General features: G+C 43.5%; 1 long non-coding RNA gene across 1 annotated transcript; it reads right to left on the bottom strand.

Moving 5' to 3' along the window:
• Positions 1-627: 627 nt before the first annotated feature.
• Positions 628-7,203, bottom strand: LOC146802399 (uncharacterized). Its single transcript, XR_014967755.1, has 2 exons — positions 4,702-7,203; positions 628-4,579 (listed from the first exon to the last, which is right to left on the bottom strand). It is a non-coding gene; the product is annotated as an uncharacterized LOC146802399 (long non-coding RNA).
• Between the last annotated feature and the right edge of the window lie 13,391 nt (positions 7,204-20,594).

The following is a 20,594-nucleotide window of genomic DNA, read 5'->3' as shown; positions in this document are numbered from 1 at the left end:
CTTCCTAGATCATATTCACAATGGGTAAATATAAGGATAAATATACAGATTACACCTAAGAATGGGGAATGACAATATACATATATGAACTTTCTACAATATCTTATTCACATCAGTTGGCCTCGCGGTCACCCTGACCCAGACCGTTCTACCCTAGGGCAGATCTGATACGCAATCCGGCGTATCTACACACGGGCCTGCAGAACCCAGTGCTCTCTTCTCCCAAATTGTTCGCGATCCTGCGAAACCTACACGGCGGTATCCCTCCCGCCGCTCTCACTTATACACGAACTGCAATCCGGCAGTCCTACACGCTGATAATCCTTCTCAGCGCTCTCATTAACGCCGCATATCAACGACGACCACATTCCTATGAACACCTATACATATATATATATACATTGGGATATTATCTCAGCTGTCTACTCGGGATGCAACTACAATAATAACTTTGGATATGGGTCCAGATTATTGTGTATTACCTGCTCTTGGCATCAAAGGTCCACTCACTCCCTATTTATGTGATCACCACTTACCTGATTGGGATTACTCATCCATTCACGCGCCTAGTGCTCACCTAGGAGCTTCATTTACCTTCAATTAACAAGAATAGGGGCTACACACCAGTTTGTTATAAACTGGGGGTCATTTATTACAGTAATATAAACATTAATACAAATCTAACAAAGGCTATAGGTAGAACACACTACTTAAAAGAGAAGGATTACACATAACAGGAACACTCCGCTGAAAGGGAAAAGATTAAGTGTAGCTAATGTGATGAATACGACATCACCTGGTTAGTGTGAGGTGTTGCTCTAGCTGTCATCTGGGTTCCTCTCTCGTCTGTGCCTTGGCTCATCTCATGCTCTCTCTCTCTCCTGCACTCTTGGGTACACCTCTGCGCTGATCGCTCTGCCTCTGGACTCCTCTCCCCCACACGAACTGTCTCTCCACCTTGCGTCTTCACTCTTAATGGTTCCTGCCGCTCTGATCACTGTTCATTCCACTAGCTTATTCACTCTGTCTCTGCGCCAATGTCCAATTAACTCCATCTGCTCCCATAGGTTAGTCCACGATCTCTCCTCCGTCCCTTCTAAAAGGCATTACTTCAGACTCCAGCTATTCACACCTCTTCCTGATAAGCAACTGCTTCTGACTGCTTCCTTCAGTTCCAGCTCAATATTCAACTCAGCTCTTCTCCAGATTGAACTCTCTCTCTCTCTCTCTCTGCCAACTCCACTCCACTGCTCTCCTCTCTCTGCTGCTGGACTCTCTCCTCGACTGCCCTCTGACTGACTCACTGACTCCGCCTCTGCACTTCACTGATATAGAATGCTGTTTCCCCATGGAAAGTTCCAGCCAGCAGCTGCTTCCCACCAATCCCATGCCCCAGGCTCCTTGCGCCAGACGCCTCCACAGTGACCAGTCTGCTTGTTTCGTCTAGAGACCTGAGCCCGGGAACAATTCCTGATTAGATTCAGCTCTGGCCGGTTCTCTCCGGTCCGCTTAGGGCGAACAACAGTTATAACTATAAACATTGCCTTTGCCCTGAAAAGCCTCTCAGCTTCATCAAGATGGAGTCCCTCTAGCTCTAGGCCTGTAGGCCTGAAAGGGGTGAAATGCTCCTTAGCTCTGTCAGAATACCTACATGAACCATACCAATATGTCTAATATGTCAAAGCCAATAGGCAATAGACAGGTTAAAGTCAAGAATAAAGGCATATTAAGCAGCTATCCTCTTCTAGGTCTGGAAAAAGGGCTTAAAAGGGCCAACACAGGCTAAGAATGCCTATACTAGATGCGAGCAAGAATAATGATCTATTATCACTGCTAAATAAAGCCAAAAACCCTGCCATTACATTGCACCCTAGATCCTTATCTTGCGAGCATCTTATAAACACCAACAACCATCTAAACAAACATCAACATAATCTATTCAACATAGGCTAAAAATACCTATCCTAGATGTGAGCAAGACTAAGATCTATATCACTGCTAAATATCTCTGCCATCCACCCTTAGATCCTTATCTTGCGAACATCTGACAAACAATAACATCTAAATAAACAAACATCAACAAAATCTATCAACAAATCAAAACCTAAAAAACTCCCTAAAAACAATGACAACTCAAGAAAATTCCACCTGAAACTCAATTGTAGGGAATAGAAACCTAAAAACAAATCAAAGCACCCTTGACTCGAATGCTGAAAATATCTGAGATTGGATCTGATAACGAAAGAAACTAACCAAAGCATCCTCAAACTAAATGTTCCTCAACTTCTAATGATAACTGGTGAAATCTAGTGATGTAGGGACTTATGTGTTGAATGAAAACAGCAAGGGGCCTAAATGGGCCTACTTCGGACAACTTAAGGCTAAATGAGACCTACCTACCATTGTCAACTTAAGAACTAAATGTGTTTCAACTCCTAATGAGAGAACAAGAAAGGGCCTAAATGAGCCTTACGTACTATAGGCAACTTAAGCTAATGATGACTCATGAAACTATTGGTGTAGGTGCTAATATGTGAGATGAAAATAACAATAGGCCTAAATGAGGCCTACCTGCTGACATTTGTCAATTTAAAGTGAAATCCGAGAAATACAATTGCAAGGTCTGGGCAAACATTAATACACAATCATACTAAAAAACACTCTACCCAGAACAATCCAAATTTTAAGGTAACCACCCAGTAAAATATAAGAACAGTAAAAAACAACCCAATTTCTACAAGATAGCTGGTGTAACACCAATCCTAAAACAGCCATTTTACATACTGTGGAACACATGTGTGCACCACCATTCAACAAAAAAAAAAGTCCTTCATTTGGAAAAACTATAATAGGTGACAAAAATTTTTTAAAAGTGGGGCCTGCTTGTAGTGATGTCAAAATCGCAGGCATTTTTTTTTTTTGTTGCTTGAAAAGTGGGGCCTGATTGTCCAAGCTATAAATCAATGTCCAAATTCTTCAGTGTAGGCCACCACCCTGCATCCTCGGTACTTCCTCCAATGGGCCATCCATCACCCGGTCTGGTCTGGTCTGGTCTGGTCTTGTTCCATCATCCAAAACAATAAACTAAAATAATAACATGAAAATAAAAAGCTAAAACAAATAAAGGGAGTGGGCAGACGCACGCACGCACCCCAACTGCAGCAATCCTAGAAACAAGAGAAGAAGTATCATTATTCTTGTAAAATAAAATTTTCCATTTAAAAAGCACCCCGGGTGCCTTTCATTATCGAAAAGAAGAGCCAGGTCTCCCGCCCTTATATAAACAAGCCGTCCGCGGAAGAAAATTGGATTATAGCCAATCATAACGAAACAGGGACGTGATCGGAGCTTGCAGAATGAAAAAAAAAAAAGAATTCGTCTGCGCAGACCAGCTGGTCTGCCAAGGTCAAAAAAACAAATTCCTTGTAAGTTTTGTTCCCAGGCCTGAATGTGCTAACTAACGAAAGCCAGCATGTTAAAAAAAAACAATTCTATTACAATGTACTGCTACTTAAAAGCTCCAGTTTCTAAAAAGACTTGTGTCTAACTTATGCACACAAGATTATACATTCTGCATTTGGGAAAAAAAAACGAATTAACATGGTCCATTGTCAGCTGCTGAAAGAGAAATAATTTGTAAAACAACATAAAATGCAGATACATTTCAACATTGTATTTAATCTAATGTTTTGCTGACACATTTATAAAAGAATACATTTTAATTTACATTTGGGAAAATAATAATGTTACATTTTATAGTTTTTCAAAGGCACACGGTTGCCTTTCACTAATTAAAAGCACATGTTACCATGCACTGTCGGGCAAGATTGATTATTCTCAACCTGTGATCATTGCAACCAGCACATACCTTTCTAGATGGAAAACCCTCAAAGAAATAATTAATGAAAACAGCTCCGTAGCGTGCACTTCTAGCAGGGCCATTTTTTTTCAACATTTCACTCATTTTAAAAGAACACAGCTCCCTCCTTAATCCGACTGGTTGATTTATAACCACATCAGTTCCAAGGCAAACCCACACAAATTCGTAGACGCATTTCAAAAGGAATGTGAAATGAACAGAACCCTTCTCAAAACACAAGATGTTACCTTTCCGTCAAGAAGCTGACAAAGCACATAGGCTGACCAAGGAACCAAAAAAAAAAGTCAAAATCAAACCATCAAAAATCCGTAAAATAATTCACTGACTTTTATAGTCAGGTCAGATAACCATGCATGTTGACAGCATGTAAAAAATAAAGGCTGCCATCTCAACTCAAGATATTAACCCTTTGGCAGCTCAAGCACAATCATTCCCCAATGTCCATGGATACATGGGAAAGTCATGAGCACATCTCTTCACGTTTACAGATAACACGTACACATATTTTCAAAACGTTATCCCCAAGCACCCGAGAAAGATCCAGCTCTCTCCTGCCAAACGTAATGATAACATGCCCTGTCCAAGCCATGACCACATGGCGCTATTCACAAGCCATATTTACAAGACAAGCCTTTCACAAACAACATTTCCAAGGCGCAATGCACAAGGAACACAATAAATCAACATGAGAACCTGCACCTCACAAAGCACAATAATATGGCGCTATTCACAAGTCATATTTACAAGACAATCTTTTCACAAACAATGTATCCAAGGCGCAATGCATAAGGAACACAATAAATCAACATGAGAACCTGCACCTCACAAGTCACATTAATATGGCGCTATTCACAAGTCATATTTACAAGGAGCTATATTCACAGAACTCCACAGATCATAGAACAATGAACACATTTCACATTGCACAGCATAAGCAGATGCAGCAAGCAATTGAATGGGCAATTTAAAAGCATTTTTTACACACAATTATACAATTGAACCATCACATAGATGTAACTGGCTTCCTCATGTAATGTCATCCTTCAACTCTGACAGTTTAAACACCAAGATGAAAACCATTCCTTCCACCCTGAATAAACCAAATGCCATGATGTAATACAATCTCCTCACGCTGCAACTGTTCAAGCCAATAGGTCTAACAGGCTACATAAACTGCAACATTACGCCAGATGGAACTAGCGTTCAGGGCACTCCCTCAGAACACATGGGAAACAATCTAAGCACATGGCAAGGTCACACAGGATTCGTAAGATGCCGACTACGCCAAAATGTAATGGCGTTCATGGCACTCACTCACAACACATGGGAAACAATCTAAGCACATGGAGGTCACACAGGATTCGTAAACTGTCCGACTACGCCAAAATGTAATGGCTGGATTTTCTGTTTAGATGGGATCAGCCCCCAGGGGCCCCTGTGACCCAGCCAAAACGTACTCACCTTCCCTTCTTAGATCATATTTACAATGGGTAGATATAAAGATAAATATACAGGTCGCACCTAAGAATGGGGAATGACAATATACATATATGGACTTTCTACAATATCTTATTCACATCAGTTGGCCTCGCGGTCACCCTGACCCAGACCGTTCTACCCTAGGGCAGATCTGATACGCAATCCGGCGTATCTACACACGGGCCTGCAGAACCCAGTGCTCTCTTCTCCCAAATTGTTCGCGATCCTGCAAAACCTACACGGCGGTATCCCTCCCGCCGCTCTCACTTATACACGAACTGCAATCCGGCAGTCCTACACGCTGATAATCCTTCTCAGCGCTCTCATTAACGCCGCATATCAACGACGACCACATTCCTATGAACACCTATACATATATATATATACATTGGGATATTATCTCAGCTGTCTACTCGGGATGCAACTACAATAATAACTTTGGATATGGGTCCAGATTATTGTGTATTACCTGCTCTTGGCATCAAAGGTCCACTCACTCCCTATTTATGTGATCACCACTTACCTGATTGGGATTACTCATCCATTCACGCGCCTAGTGCTCACCTAGGAGCTTCATTTACCTTCAATTAACAAGAATAGGGGCTACACACCAGTTTGTTATAAACTGGGGGTCATTTATTACAGTAATATAAACATTAATACAAATCTAACAAAGGCTATAGGTAGAACACACTACTTAAAAGAGAAGGATTACACATAACAGGAACACTCCGCTGAAAGGGAAAAGATTAAGTGTAGCTAATGTGATGAATACGACATCACCTGGTTAGTGTGAGGTGTTGCTCTAGCTGTCATCTGGGTTCCTCTCTCGTCTGTGCCTTGGCTCATCTCATGCTCTCTCTCTCTCCTGCACTCTTGGGTACACCTCTGCGCTGATCGCTCTGCCTCTGGACTCCTCTCCCCCACACGAACTGTCTCTCCACCTTGCGTCTTCACTCTTAATGGTTCCTGCCGCTCTGATCACTGTTCATTCCACTAGCTTATTCACTCTGTCTCTGCGCCAATGTCCAATTAACTCCATCTGCTCCCATAGGTTAGTCCACGATCTCTCCTCCGTCCCTTCTAAAAGGCATTACTTCAGACTCCAGCTATTCACACCTCTTCCTGATAAGCAACTGCTTCTGACTGCTTCCTTCAGTTCCAGCTCAATATTCAACTCAGCTCTTCTCCAGATTGAACTCTCTCTCTCTCTCTCTCTGCCAACTCCACTCCACTGCTCTCCTCTCTCTGCTGCTGGACTCTCTCCTCGACTGCCCTCTGACTGACTCACTGACTCCGCCTCTGCACTTCACTGATATAGAATGCTGTTTCCCCATGGAAAGTTCCAGCCAGCAGCTGCTTCCCACCAATCCCATGCCCCAGGCTCCTTGCGCCAGACGCCTCCACAGTGACCAGTCTGCTTGTTTCGTCTAGAGACCTGAGCCCGGGAACAATTCCTGATTAGATTCAGCTCTGGCCGGTTCTCTCCGGTCCGCTTAGGGCGAACAACAGTTATAACTATAAACATTGCCTTTGCCCTGAAAAGCCTCTCAGCTTCATCAAGATGGAGTCCCTCTAGCTCTAGGCCTGTAGGCCTGAAAGGGGTGAAATGCTCCTTAGCTCTGTCAGAATACCTACATGAACCATACCAATATGTCTAATATGTCAAAGCCAATAGGCAATAGACAGGTTAAAGTCAAGAATAAAGGCATATTAAGCAGCTATCCTCTTCTAGGTCTGGAAAAAGGGCTTAAAAGGGCCAACACAGGCTAAGAATGCCTATACTAGATGCGAGCAAGAATAATGATCTATTATCACTGCTAAATAAAGCCAAAAACCCTGCCATTACACATGCATTGTGGTTGCTGCTTGAAAATGCCCCCCCCCCCCTCAACCAGTAACCCAGTTTCTCACAACATCTACATTTAATCTCCTGTTTATCTTATTTCTTGTCAGGCTTGCACACATACATCTGCATGTGTGATAGGCAAAGTCCCATGTTTGGGGACTTCCATGTCCAGATAACATTAACGTACAGGATATGTCTAAAACAAAGAAGAGACATGGGTTATGGTTATTGGTGACAGTTCAATCCTAGAGGGACACATTTCCTAGTCAGACCATGTGTGAGATGAATTTAGCTAATTCCAGTGCCTCAGTAATCTGGTTTGTGTGGATACTGACCTATCAATGTATTCTTAGCCCACCTCAGTATTTATAGCAGTATTTGTGGCCCTTCTTTTTTCAATTAAGGTAGTTGCACCACAACCTCCCTGACACACAGCTTCCAGACAAATGTAGTCATTTAACTTCCTTGTTTATCTGGGTGCATAGGAATTCCCCAAATCGCTTCTTACAGAGGCTTTTTTCATTCCTCGCTCCAGACCAAATCATATGTCTAGTTGTACCTTTTTGTTTGTGCTGGCTTCCAGTTACGCCACAGTATCATTGTTTTTCTTCTATAATTTCAAATAATCCCTTATTTTGTAAACTTCTTAACAGAGACACACAACGTTTTTCACACCTCCTTGTCATCTCTATGCTAGATGTTTTATCAGGTTCTTTCCTGCAACTCACCATATGTGCACCTTGAGCCCGATTCACAGAACTAACTTAAGACAAATTCCTAAACGTACTACTTTTGGTTTTCACAGAAGGCATTTAGTAGTAGTAAAGTTAGGATTTTGTCTTAAGTCTGTCTTAAGTCTGTCTTAAGTCTGACCTAAGTGTGTCTTAAGTTTGTCTTAAGTCTGTCTTAAGTCTGTCTTATGTCTGTCCTAAGTTTGTCTTAAGTCTGTCTTAAGTCTGTCTTAAGTCTGTCCTACTACTTTTGGTATTCACAGAAGGCATTTAGTAGGAGTAAAGTTAGGATTTTGTCTTAAGTCTGTCTTAAGTCTGTCTTAATTCTGTCCTACTACGTTTGGTATTCACAGAAGGCATTTAGTAGTAGTAAAGTTAGGATTTTGTCTTAAGTTTGACTTAAGACAGGCTTAAGACAGACTTAAGACAGACTTAAGACAGTCTTAAGACAAACTTAAGACAAACTTAGGACAGACTTAAGACAGATTTAAGACAGACTTAAGACAGACTTAAGACAGACTTAAGACAAACTTAAGACAGACTTAAGACAAAATCATAACTTTACTACTACTAAATGGCTTCTGTGAATAGCAAAAGTAGTAAGTTTAGGATTTTGTCTTAAGTTAGTTCTGTGAATCGGGCCCCTTGTGCCCAATGCATTTATCATAAATGTAATACTGTTGTGGTTGCCATCCATCTTGGTTGACATGTGACCTCTTCTAGACAGAAAGGCATATGCTTAGTGAAGGGAGGCATAGCCCTGTACGTGAGACATGTGTTGTCTTTATCATACCATGCAGCATATCATATGGTCATCTAAGATCTAGGGCAACATCTTTGGTCAATTTCACACGTTCACCCTTTGGATAAAGACCAGAAAAAATGGTGATGCAGTATATTTCTCTTGTAACTGTGACCCAACAAGGGAACATAGGAGGGCTAAAGTCACAGAATGAAAACTTACCAATGAAACATACATCCTGCATATACATGGCAGCATGGAACTATACATTGTGAAAAAGTGCCATTACCACTTAAAATGCATGAGGCACCCAATACTGGGGGTCTGAAATGAGTAATGGAGATTGCAAGCTTACCCTTAATCTGATTTACATTACTTCATTGCAATACAGTTGGTTCAAGAACTTTGCTTTGTTTTAAATCATAATGTTATTCGAATTACTAATCTCACCCTTCTACTCGCCCATTGTGGGTAGCTGATGTAGCTTTATTTCTGTGAGATTTTCAGCAGCTTAATGACTTTGATGTGCCCTATTCTTACTTAGGACTTGCTCAGGATTCTGCAAATGATGAGTTCTTCGGCTGCTCCTTATTGCAATCGATGGACCTGCAACATGGCCACCACTGATCTGATAACCACTTCTGGAATTAACATGACAGTATAATTGTGCAGTTGAAGTTGCAGCAGATACAAAATAGTACACCAAGCCCACCAGCATGCCTCTCTTTGCATACTTGCATATAATCGGGCAAAAGACTATTACAATTACAAATCCGAAAATTCATTTGTGTTTCTGAACCACTTAAAGGCACTCTCTTTTCGCAAACAATTGCTTAAAAGACTCAGAAGGATGATTGTCAAGTATTTAAATCCAAATTACCAGATTTCTTAAGTGTTCCTGCAGAAGGAGGCCGGTTCAATACCCACCTTCGCCATCCTATCTGGTTATCACATACTGCATAATAATCAAACACTCCTGAGATGGGAGCCTAGCAATGATAGTTGAAATGAAAGTCCAGCTCCTTATTTTTACAAAATAGACCCTTTTATTGAACTAAGAGGTCATATCCCTCAATGTATTCTATAACATTTTACCTTTTTATATTCATAGTTATTTAGAGATCCAGAGGGTCTGTTGTCAGCTTACATAGGTAATGGTTGTTAATGGTTTTACACTTGAAAGAGACATTTACCAACTTGGGACTGAGCTACTTAGCCTTATGAGCTACCCACAAAAGTTTAAGTTTACTTCTGTGAATCAGGTGCACAATGTAAAAATCTAGGGTTGTTTGTGCTGGCCTCTTACAGTCAGTTACACTCACTTTTGCATACTGTAGCAGGGGGAAGACATAAAGCAAGTGTTTTGGGCATTGTAGTGCATCATATTTTGGGGGAAAGTAGCTTTTGCATGACAAATGTAATCAGCAATTATATTTTAGCTGGTTTGGGACACTCACAATAGCCTAGCATTGCATGAGAGCGGATGCTATGCTACCGTACATTTTCGCATAAGATTTCTTAATATCTTTATGATGGTGCTACGTGAAACTGGTGTGTGTACTGCCTAGGACACCCTAAGGTTTTGTAAAAGAACCCTCGCTCACCTACCTAGTAGGTGACATGCTTCATCATTGGGTTCCCACCCTGGTCACTGAATGTTTCCAGGGTGTGATACGACGTCTGAAAACAGTGGAGCTGGTTGTTTTTGAGGGTGAAGTGGTGGTAGTGAGTGAATAGTGCTCAACTGCAGTGCATTTTAAAAATTGGCTCAGATGCTCTCAGTCACTCTGACCTATATTTTATTAGTGAGAGTACTCGTAAATGTTAAAAGAGTGAAGGATATGAGAAGGATGTTAATTTAATCCTTCTTATCCTGTGTGAGGTCTAAATGTTTCAGCCATAGTCTCATGTGCCACTCAGAGTCAAATGACTTTTGTCAGGACCAATAGAAGCTGACATGCATGCTATGGCAGATGCGGGACAACCAAGGCGAAACAAGTATCACAGCGGGTGAGATACCTTGATAAAAGTTTGACTACAGGATCCACCCCCTTGCCTGATCCAAGCTGGCAACTAACTTCCATTGCCTAAAAATAAAGGCGACACTGTGATTTCCCGGTGGGTTGTAAGTACAATTCACACAAGAGCTACATGCTTTAGCGTGCATGCTGGCTTCTATTGGGCCTGACGAAAGCCATTTGACCCTGAGTGGCACATGAGAATATGGCTGAAACATGTAGACCTCACACAGGATAAGAAGGATCACATTAATATCCTTCACATATCCGTCACTGTTTTACCATTGACCAAAGCTCTCTTAATGAAATTTAGGTCATAGTGAATGAGAGTATTTGAGAAAAACGACTGCACTTGAGCAGTATTAACTCACTACCATCGCTTCACCCTCAAAAACGTCCAGTTCTGCTGTAATCAGGTGTCATAGCACACCTTGGAAACATTCAGTGACCAGGGTGGGAACCCAATGATAAAGAATGTCACCTACTAGGTAGGTGAGTGAGGGTTCTTTTCAAAAACCTTAGGGTTTCCTAGGCTGTGCACACACCTGATAGACCCACCCAAAATTTAAGAGAAGTGATAGTTGTATGTCTAATACCTAAATAAGATCAATTCTTTTTTGTTTCTATACTATTACTTGGGAAGAGGAACGGGCTCATCTCTTGACTTCTCACTGTCTTATTGTTTTTTTGTTTTTTTCTGTCCTCATCTTCACCATGGCTGAAACTTGCGTAAGCCAAAACAGAAAAGAAAGGCATATAGGGCATTGATAAGCTGTCTCAACGAATAGCTGGGAGAGGCCTTACCGTAAATAGATGCTGACCAATCTTAACATCTTTTAATGGACTCAGCGCGCATCAACCAAAAGCCACTTCCACCATAGCTAAAATCAGCGGGAGAATTGGCATCTATGCCATGCGGCTTAGCATGGAGAATTTACCATGGCTTCATAATCAAAGGGAACAAAACCAAGGGATGCAGTTCCTCTGGGGGAAGGGGGGGTTAAGAAAAAGGGGGGAGAGCGATTAGTCTCTATAGAATGCCCTCACACACCTAGCAAGGTGTCATGCTTCATCATAGGGCTGTGCTCCTCGTCGGGCCGGCGCTGCAATGCCCGACGGGCTCCCGCGAAGGGGCTCTTTTTCGGAGATCTTTTATAGAGACAGCTGTATTGGTGCGTGGGGGTAGGTGCAACAAGTGTAGTGAGTGATGGTGTAGTGAGTTAAAATAGGTATGGTATTGCCAGACAATGAACCATTTTATTCTGATGGTATACCAGCCTAGGTAAAAACAAGTGACCCCAAGGGATTATAATGATCCCTAGGGAAATCAGAAGGTCGACATGTTTCTTGCTCTATGCCCTTATGAGCCGGTGGCAATTCATCAGGACCAAGTGAGAAAGTGCTCCAAAAAATATAATAAACTCTACTACATAATTACGTATTGTGGTAACCCTTATAGTATTAGGCACGATCCTCTTCTGAGATCTCCTGTGTGAGCACATTGATTTGGCTATCACAATAGATGCACGGTTCCCTACAGGAGCCCACCAGCACCTAATTTTTAAATGCTGTAAAGTTTTATGTGTCTGTGTTGTCCTCTCTTTTTCTTCTAGGTACCGCAACAGCGGGTCCACTCCTCTTAGGGACCCAATGGCTTTGTCTGGTGATGTACTTATAATTTTTGAATCACCAATTATGTAGTAGAGTTTATTATATTTTTTGGAGCACTTTCTCACTTGGTCCTGATGAATTGCCACCGACTCGTAAGGGCATAGAGCAAGAAACATGTCGACCTTCTGATTTCCCTAGGGATCATTATAATCCCTTGGAGTCACTTGTTTTTACCTAGGCTGGTATACCATCAGAATAAAATGGTTCATTGTCTGGCAATACCATACCTATTTTAACTCACTACACCATCACTCACTACACTTGTTGCACCTACCCCCACGCACCAATACGGCTGTCTCTATAAAAGATCTCCGAAAAAGAGCCCCTTCGCGGGAGCCCGTCGGGCATTGCAGCGCCGCCCCGACGAGGAGCACAGTCCTATGATGAAGCATGACACCTTGCTAGGTGTGTGAGGGCATTCTATAGAGACTAATCGCTCTCCCCCCTTTTTCTTAACCCCCCCTTCCCCCAGAGGAACTGCATCCCTTGGTTTTGTTCTCTATTCCTTGGAGCACGGTGCAGGACCTCATTAAAAAGCTCTTGGTTCCTCCCCTTTTTTGGTTCATAATCAAAGGACCTGGAGAGAAAAAAAAAAAAAAACCCCAGTCTGTTATTGGGACCAATCAAGTAGGTGCCAGAAAGCTCTTTTACTCAAATTCAAATTGCCGGACCTGAGGAGGGGGAACATGGCGTCAGCAGGCTAGCTGTCGTGGTACTCCACTCTGAGCTCTCATCAGAGCGCCACGCCTCCAGCCTTCGGCTGTGATTCGGAAATGCCGAACGTGTGAGCGTGTGAGCTTTTTCGGTGCTCCCTGGGTGCTGTACTACATTGCCTTTCTACGATCTTTTTGCATTTCGTCAGTTTGGTGTTTTGGAGATTTCACTTGTTCGCTGACTGTTTTTTTATCGGATTGCTCTGACCTGCCCCACGTATCGCAGCTAAGGTCTTCCTTACCTCGCTGCATGTGTTTCATGTGTTTAGAGAAGGGCGTTTCAGCCGCCCCTGAACTCTTCGTCGCCTCACGGCCGGTCGGCGCGACTCTGCCACAGGTGCCACAGGTGCTGAGCCCGTGGCATTTGGCCACCCTGGAGCTTCGCCGTGGGAGGCCGGTGCGGTATCTACAGAGGGATTTTAGTGCTGACAGCTCTACCCGATGGAGAGAACCATCAGGCATCACAACAGTGAGTGTAACTACCGGGAAAGTCGGAAAAGCCCCATTAGCTGCGTCTACAGCATCCGCAGCTTCGACGGATCAGGTGAGGGAGGAAGAGGGTGTAGGCAAGGGGGGGGCAGGAGGCGATGGATATTTTTTGGCTCTCAGTAGCGTGTTATCCTGCCTGGTTCCCTATCAATTAAGTCAGTGGGGGGGCCGCAGTGGTGTGGTAACCACAGAAGTTACCTCAGAAGCCGTCCTAGAGGGAAATATTTCCAGCAACTTAGGCCGTCACCCTCACCCTCACCCCAGACAGCCCCCACTTCAATGCCCTAAACTGCCCACACCCATAATTAATAGGGGGCAGAGGGGGCGAAGTGGGTCCAGAGACTTTATCAACATCAAGAGAGGCGGTCAGGCGAAAAGCAAGGTGGGAAGACAAGTTAAAGAAAAGGAGGACGGAAATGGGCGAACAGCCTCCTCATTGCAAACGCTCGAGGCTGTAGTACCCATCCATGCTACCACTCAAGCTTCAACAAGAGCTAGGCACGAGCTGACACTCAAAGTATCTTTCCAACCGGTTATAACATCGCCCATTAGAAATTCTTCCTATCTCTCCACCGAGGTAAAGGCTAAACGTACTAAGAAGTCCAGAAAAATAGCCAGACCAGTTCTTGACTTTAGTTCTAGGATCACGCCCTCTCTGCGCTCCTACTTTAAAGTCATACTCCAGGTGTTGGATTTGGCCCAGTATAATCTCTCCATAGTATCTACCCCTTCAGATACTTTTATGACTATGTCTGAGTCAACTCAGGTTAACACCACAGTTACCAGTTTACCTAAGGCACCACATTCCCTCCTTCCAGCGCTTATTAACCCAGCTGTCGAGCATGCGGAGGTGTTTAACCTGGAAATACGCAACGAAGGTGTCGATCCTGAGTATGAAGATTCGGGGGGCCAGATTTCAGAGGGGCACTTGACTTTAAAATCTAATGATGAGCAGCAAAATGCTTTACAGGTTCCTCTCCCTTTGATCTCTGATGCCCTCCCTGCTCCCTCCACCTCTATCCCTATTGCGAGTGCATCACCTGATCTCTCAGCCTCTTCATTACTGTCGATGTTCTCAAACCTATCTGCCGACATCAAAAGAGGGTTTGAAGAATCTACGATCATTCAGAAAGAGATTCGTTCATACTGTGAGTCCTTAGACAATAAGATAGATGGCCTCCTCACTAGGACTGGTGCACTGGAAGAGATAGTCGCAGGGTTGTCTGTAGAAATGGATCGCGTAAAGGAGGAGATTGTCAAATTGAAAAATGTGGACTCAGCTCTAACAGATAGGATGGAGGTGTTGGAAAACAACACGGGGCGAAATAATATCCGCATCCTGAACGTGCCGGAAGGTCACAAAGGGCAGGCTATTAAGGCATATATCATCCAACTTTTAAAGAAGTCTCTCAATTTCGACCACCCTGAAGAGCTCCTCGCCACAGACATCCAACGGATACATAGAGATCCATTCAGACACAACTCGCAGAGGATTAAGCCCCGTAAAATCCTAGTGTATTTTCATACCTATGCCTTAAAGGAATCTATCCTGAATCTGGCTCTTAAACAAAAATCACTTACAGGTACTGGCTTTACCTTCCAAGTAAGATCTGACCTGTCTAGGGTTACTCTAGACAGGCAATGGGAGTTGGGCAGGAGAATGGAGGCCTTTAGGAAATTAGGGGCAACTGTGCAGATGAACTTTCCAGCAGCTCTGAAGATAATGTTAAATAACAAGATGCATAACATCCGTACAGTAGAGGCAGCTGATGATTTACTTAGGTCCATGGGGGGGGCTGCGGGGGGTTCAGACTGATAGCTGTAACGGCTTCTCGGGTGGCTTCTCTTCTCTAACATGACCCTTTTCATCTCCCCTGATTCCCTTGATTCCCTCTCCCCGTCTTAAAAAGTAGTAAGATAGCCTAAGTAGCTAGATTATAAAATAAATGATATTTAAAATAGGGGGAAGAAAGCAAAAAGAAGGAGGAGGGGAAAGGGGGAAATCGGGAAAGATGGGAAGGGTATAGTCATTACATCTGAAAAGTTAATAAAGTGAAGAATCAGGAGAGCGGGAAGGGTAGACGGAAGCGAAGGTGAGGGAAGGAGGGAGGGAGGGGAGAGGGAGAGAAGAGAAAAAAAAAGGCATTCTCTTATGAATAAATAAAGAGAGACATAAAAAGGGAAATAAATAAATAAATAAAGAGAGTGTAATAAAAGGTAGAGAAAAAGTAAAAAAATGAAGGGGGTGAAGGGGGGAAGAGAGAAAACAAGTGAAAGGAATCCATGATCGGTAACTTTTTCCTTTCTTTTTTTAAGAATACCCACTTTACTCTCTCAGGGTGTCTGGGTCTAGTTTTTGCTATTTTTTGTTTTCTTTTTTCTTCACTGTTCCCACTTCTCCCACTGCAGGGCTTCTAGCTCTCAGCAGTCCGTGAACACTTCAATTTCGACTTCACCAACTAGCAGTGGCGCTCTGTGGAGGCTCAGACAGGGGCAGGGGCACGACTATCCGGACTGTTCCGGCTAGATTACACAGGGGTTCCTCACGGGTGGGGGGTGGTGCTTTCTAGGTTCGGGGGGGTGGGCAAAATGTCACTATAAAATTCTCCTCATCTTCTGCCAGGCTGATAATTTTCTTCTTTTTACTCTTTAGAGTAAGGACAAACTTTATATGTGGTTATAGGGGTCTCAGGTCATCCTACTTCCCTATTCATCAGTATTTATTGAGTCGCTATGGCTAACTTAAGGATTTTTTCCTGGAATGTTAATGGCCTGCGCACCAAACCCACAGCAAATAGGATTCTCCAATACCTACGTGACATGGATGCGCAGATCATTATACTCCAGGAGACACACTTAGTTGCAACGGAGATGCTCGAGATCGTAAATAAAAATAAATGGATAGATCAGTCAGTCTTCACGTCCCAATCTTCTAACACTAGGGGAGTTTCTATTCTCTTTAAAAAGGCGAGCAATGCTAGACTAATCTTGCAGAAAACTGATACCGCAGGTAGATGGGCAATTGTCTCAGTGATTATAGGAAGTACATCTCTTACTATAGCCGGTTTCTAATGCCCCAACAGGGACGACCCCTCTGCTCTGGAAGCATTATTTTCTGAACTTCTGCACTTCCCCGAGCCTGTTATTTTAGCAGGGGACTTTAACATCGTGCTTGATCCCATATTGGATAAAACCCCCTCTGGTCGTCAGCAGGGGTTGTCCAGGTCTAGAGTGTTCCTGCTCAAATGCATGGACCAATACGGATATATTGATATCTGGAGAGCAATAGCTGGTTTGAAACCTGGATATTCATTCCGAAATTTTAAATATCATCATAGTTCCAGGATTGATTTCTTTTTGATTAACAGAGCTCTCCGTGATTCAGTAAAAAATATCAGCTATCTTCCCTCACATCTGTCAGACCATTCTGCTGTCTTGCTAGAGATTGAGGACCTGATTCAATCTACGACCAGGTCTTGGTCCTTTGATCGTTCCTTTCTTTCATCACCTGAGGATATTACATCTTTGAGAATAGAAACACAGGAATTTCTGCAAGCCAATATCGGCTCAGCCTGCTCCTCTATGGTATGGGACGCTCTTAAGTGTTTGCTGAGAGGGGTTATAAAGAGCAAGACTGTATACCGTAGGAGGCAATATACTCAGGAAGTCTCAAGCATAGAGGCTAATTTGACATCATTACAGAACGAGTTAGATTCCTGCAGTAATGGTCCTAATTCCAATATACGTGAGAAGCTCGCGGTACTTAGGGGTGAATTGGCCTCGGTGCTTAATCAGCGCATTCTCCAGAGGTGGGAAGCAAGTAAACTAGCGCATTTTGAATTTGGAGAAGGGGCGGGTAAATTGTTAGCCTGGAAATCTAGAATGGACAGGTCGCGTAATAACATTAACTCTATCATAACCAGTGCTGGGAAGGTATCCTCAGACCTAGAGATAAAATCTGCCTTCAAAAATTTCTTTCAAAACATCTATCGGGAGGATAAAAACATCTCCCCCGAGAAAATAAAAGATTGGCTAAATGGCATTACGTTACCATCATTATCTTTAGAGCAGTCCTCCTTTCTTGAAAGTGCGATCACTGAAGATGAAGTAGTAGGGGCGATACAAAACTGCAAGGGGGGTAAAGCGGCGGGGCCCGATGGCATGCCCGCCGAGATTTATAAACATCTTGTGGTAGAGGTTGCGCCCTTCCTTGCGGTTTTATTCAATCAAATCCTACAAGAGGGTGTTCTACCACCCTCCTCTTGGAATAATGCCTCTATCACTCTCATCCTTAAGCCAGGTAAGGTTGTGACTGACTGTGGCTCATATCGCCCAATCTCAATACTTAATGCAGACTATAAAATCTTTGCGTCATTGCTGGCCAAGAGATTGGGTCAGGTGGCCCCCTCAGTTTTGCATCTTAATCAGAAAGGCTTTGTTAAGGGTCGCCAGCTCTATGGGCTGACGTATGACCTTATAGGAGCTATCGTTATGGCCACAAGCTCATCTGCACCTCTGGCTATCTTGACGCTGGATGCCACCAAGGCCTTCGACAGGGTCAACTGGTTGTACCTGTCGGGGGCCTTGGAGAAGTTTGGCGTTGGTGGTGGTTTTCGCAGAGCTGTAGAACTCCTATACCATAATCCCCTTGCATCTGTTGTGGTCAATGGAGGCCTGTCCGATCCTTTTACTATTACAAGAGGAACGCGACAGGGTTGCCCACTTTCTCCGCTGCTTTTTGATATATTTATCGAGCCTTTGGCTTAAAAAATTAGAGAGGATAACAATATTAAATCTTTTGAATATAGGGATTGGGAAAAAAGGGTGTCCTTATATGCCGACGATATTTTGATCATGACATCTGAGATCAGTCAATTCGGAAGTATCTCAGGATATGAAGTCAACTCTGCCAAAACCTAAATCATGGCATGGAACAGTGACCTTTCAGGATTTAATGAGCAAATGAGCAACAATTTGAGGTATCTGGGTCTGAGAATTATTAAAGATATAAACAAGATTGCCTCTATGAACTTCTCTATTGTTGCTAAAGAATGCCGGAAGCTAATGGCATCTTGGGTCCATCTCTTCCTAACCGTTTTGGGCCGTGCAAATTTAGTAAAGATGTCTATTTTGCCTAAGCTGACCTACATCTGTAACACTATCCCTTTATATTTCGAGGCATCGCTTATTAGCAAGATGCAAAGCGATATTTCCTCTTTCATCTGGAAAAATAAAAACGTGAGAATAGCTTGGAAAAAAATTAGACGGCGCAGGGAGAAAGGTGGACTGGCTGGTCCGGACCTCCAGATCTATACTTGGGCCTTTCAGATGACACATGCTCGAATGTTGCTAAAAATTCCGTCATCCCATGGAATAGGTAATATGTTTTCAGCCTTACTACAGGGTGAAGGAGTTGGGCAGTCAGGTTTTCTATTTAAGTTTGGGGACCCCAAGTTTAAAAAAAAAATTAAGCTGAAGGTGCTCCATGGCTTAGCTAAAACTTGGTCTAACCTTAGGGCTGCTATCAAACTAGGGTACTTTTCAAACAGATCTCCAATATGGGACCTTCCAACTCCCACTGGCTGGGCTAATGACGCCTTGGTAACTCCACTAAAGGATGCCGGTATTCAATCATGGGGCGATCTGTTCCTGGAAGGGTCAGTGTTTCCTTGGGAGTATTTGGTAAACAAGGTCGGTCCAAACCTTTCTAGACTGAAGTATATACAAATCTCAAGTTGGGCCCACACACATCCAACTCCTAGTGCCCCTCGGAGTTACAACATGCCCCTAGGAGGAAATAGCCAACTGGTGTCAACATTGTTGGATAGAGCACCTCAACCTAAAGAAGTTTCCCTTTGGTACAATTTAATTTTGGATGAGATAGATGGGGAATTTCTTCTCCCTGAACATCTGTGGGGCACCTTATTGCCAAATGAAAATCTGTACGAACTTTGGCATGTGTCATGTAACACCGTGTGGGACTTGGTTAAGCCTGCCTGGCTTCGCAGAAACCATCTCTTCACTATCCATAGGGCCTATTATTCTCCTCAGAGGCTTTCTAAATTTACTCCGGGTGTTCTGGTGGCATGTCCCCGCTGTGGTTTAGTCGAGGCTTCTGATGCCCACATGTTTTTTGAGTGCCCCCATTTGTCATCTTTTTGGGATGCTATCGGCACTAAATTTTCCTCTGCTGTGGGTTTCACAGTTGTTGTGGACTTGCGGTTAGTAATATTTGGGATTGTGGACCAGAAGCGAAGTCCAGCAGCAAATCTTATGTTCTACTCCATGCTGACGGCTCGAAGAGAAATATGTAAGCGCTGGAAAGAGGCATCTCCACTTTCTTTATATGACTGGCAGTCGTCGATGTTACAAATCTCACTGTCTTATTGTTATTAAGGCTATGTGAAACTGATCACACAGAACTATACAATCAATTTGGGGGGCGAGCTTGCTAAGCCTTAAAATGGCCACCATTTAGGCAAGCTCCTTCAGCCATACATTAATCCCAAATAATCCTGGTGCTATCCAACACCGATAGCCTGTTGTAACTGCCCAAATACTGCCGATATTTGCTAGAGCCCAAACAAGAGACAAGCACTTCCATTCCAGTACTTCTGTGAGCCAAAGAATCATGGCTTGGAGCTGATTGCTAGGCCGGGCTAAGGAGTAAGTGGAGGGGACCACCTGCAACTGAGGAGAGTGCCCACCTATAGTAGCACACTGGCAGTCCGGGTGCCATAGATCCTCAGGGAGCCCTGCTGAGGGTCTGGCAGATGCAAGGTATGTCAGTCATGATCTGCAATAGCAGTGCACCATAAGACTGAGACTGAGAGTCGTCAAGGAGGGAGCAGCTAGCCCCATGTATGGTGGAGCAGGCTGTCGGCGATCCCTGGAACAAACTCTGATGCCCCGGTACAGATGCTGCACCTGCCTAATACATCAGGGGCCTGCATTTGGCACTGAGGCTTCAGTTCTATACTGGCAGCATTTCAAGCTAGACGAGGAGTGGTCAGCACCAGGGA

Source organism: Triturus cristatus, chromosome 8, assembly GCF_964204655.1.
Source record: "Triturus cristatus chromosome 8, aTriCri1.1, whole genome shotgun sequence".
In the NCBI taxonomy this organism is placed as follows: domain Eukaryota; kingdom Metazoa; phylum Chordata; class Amphibia; order Caudata; family Salamandridae; genus Triturus; species Triturus cristatus.
This window is presented reverse-complemented; position numbering and strand designations above follow the sequence as displayed.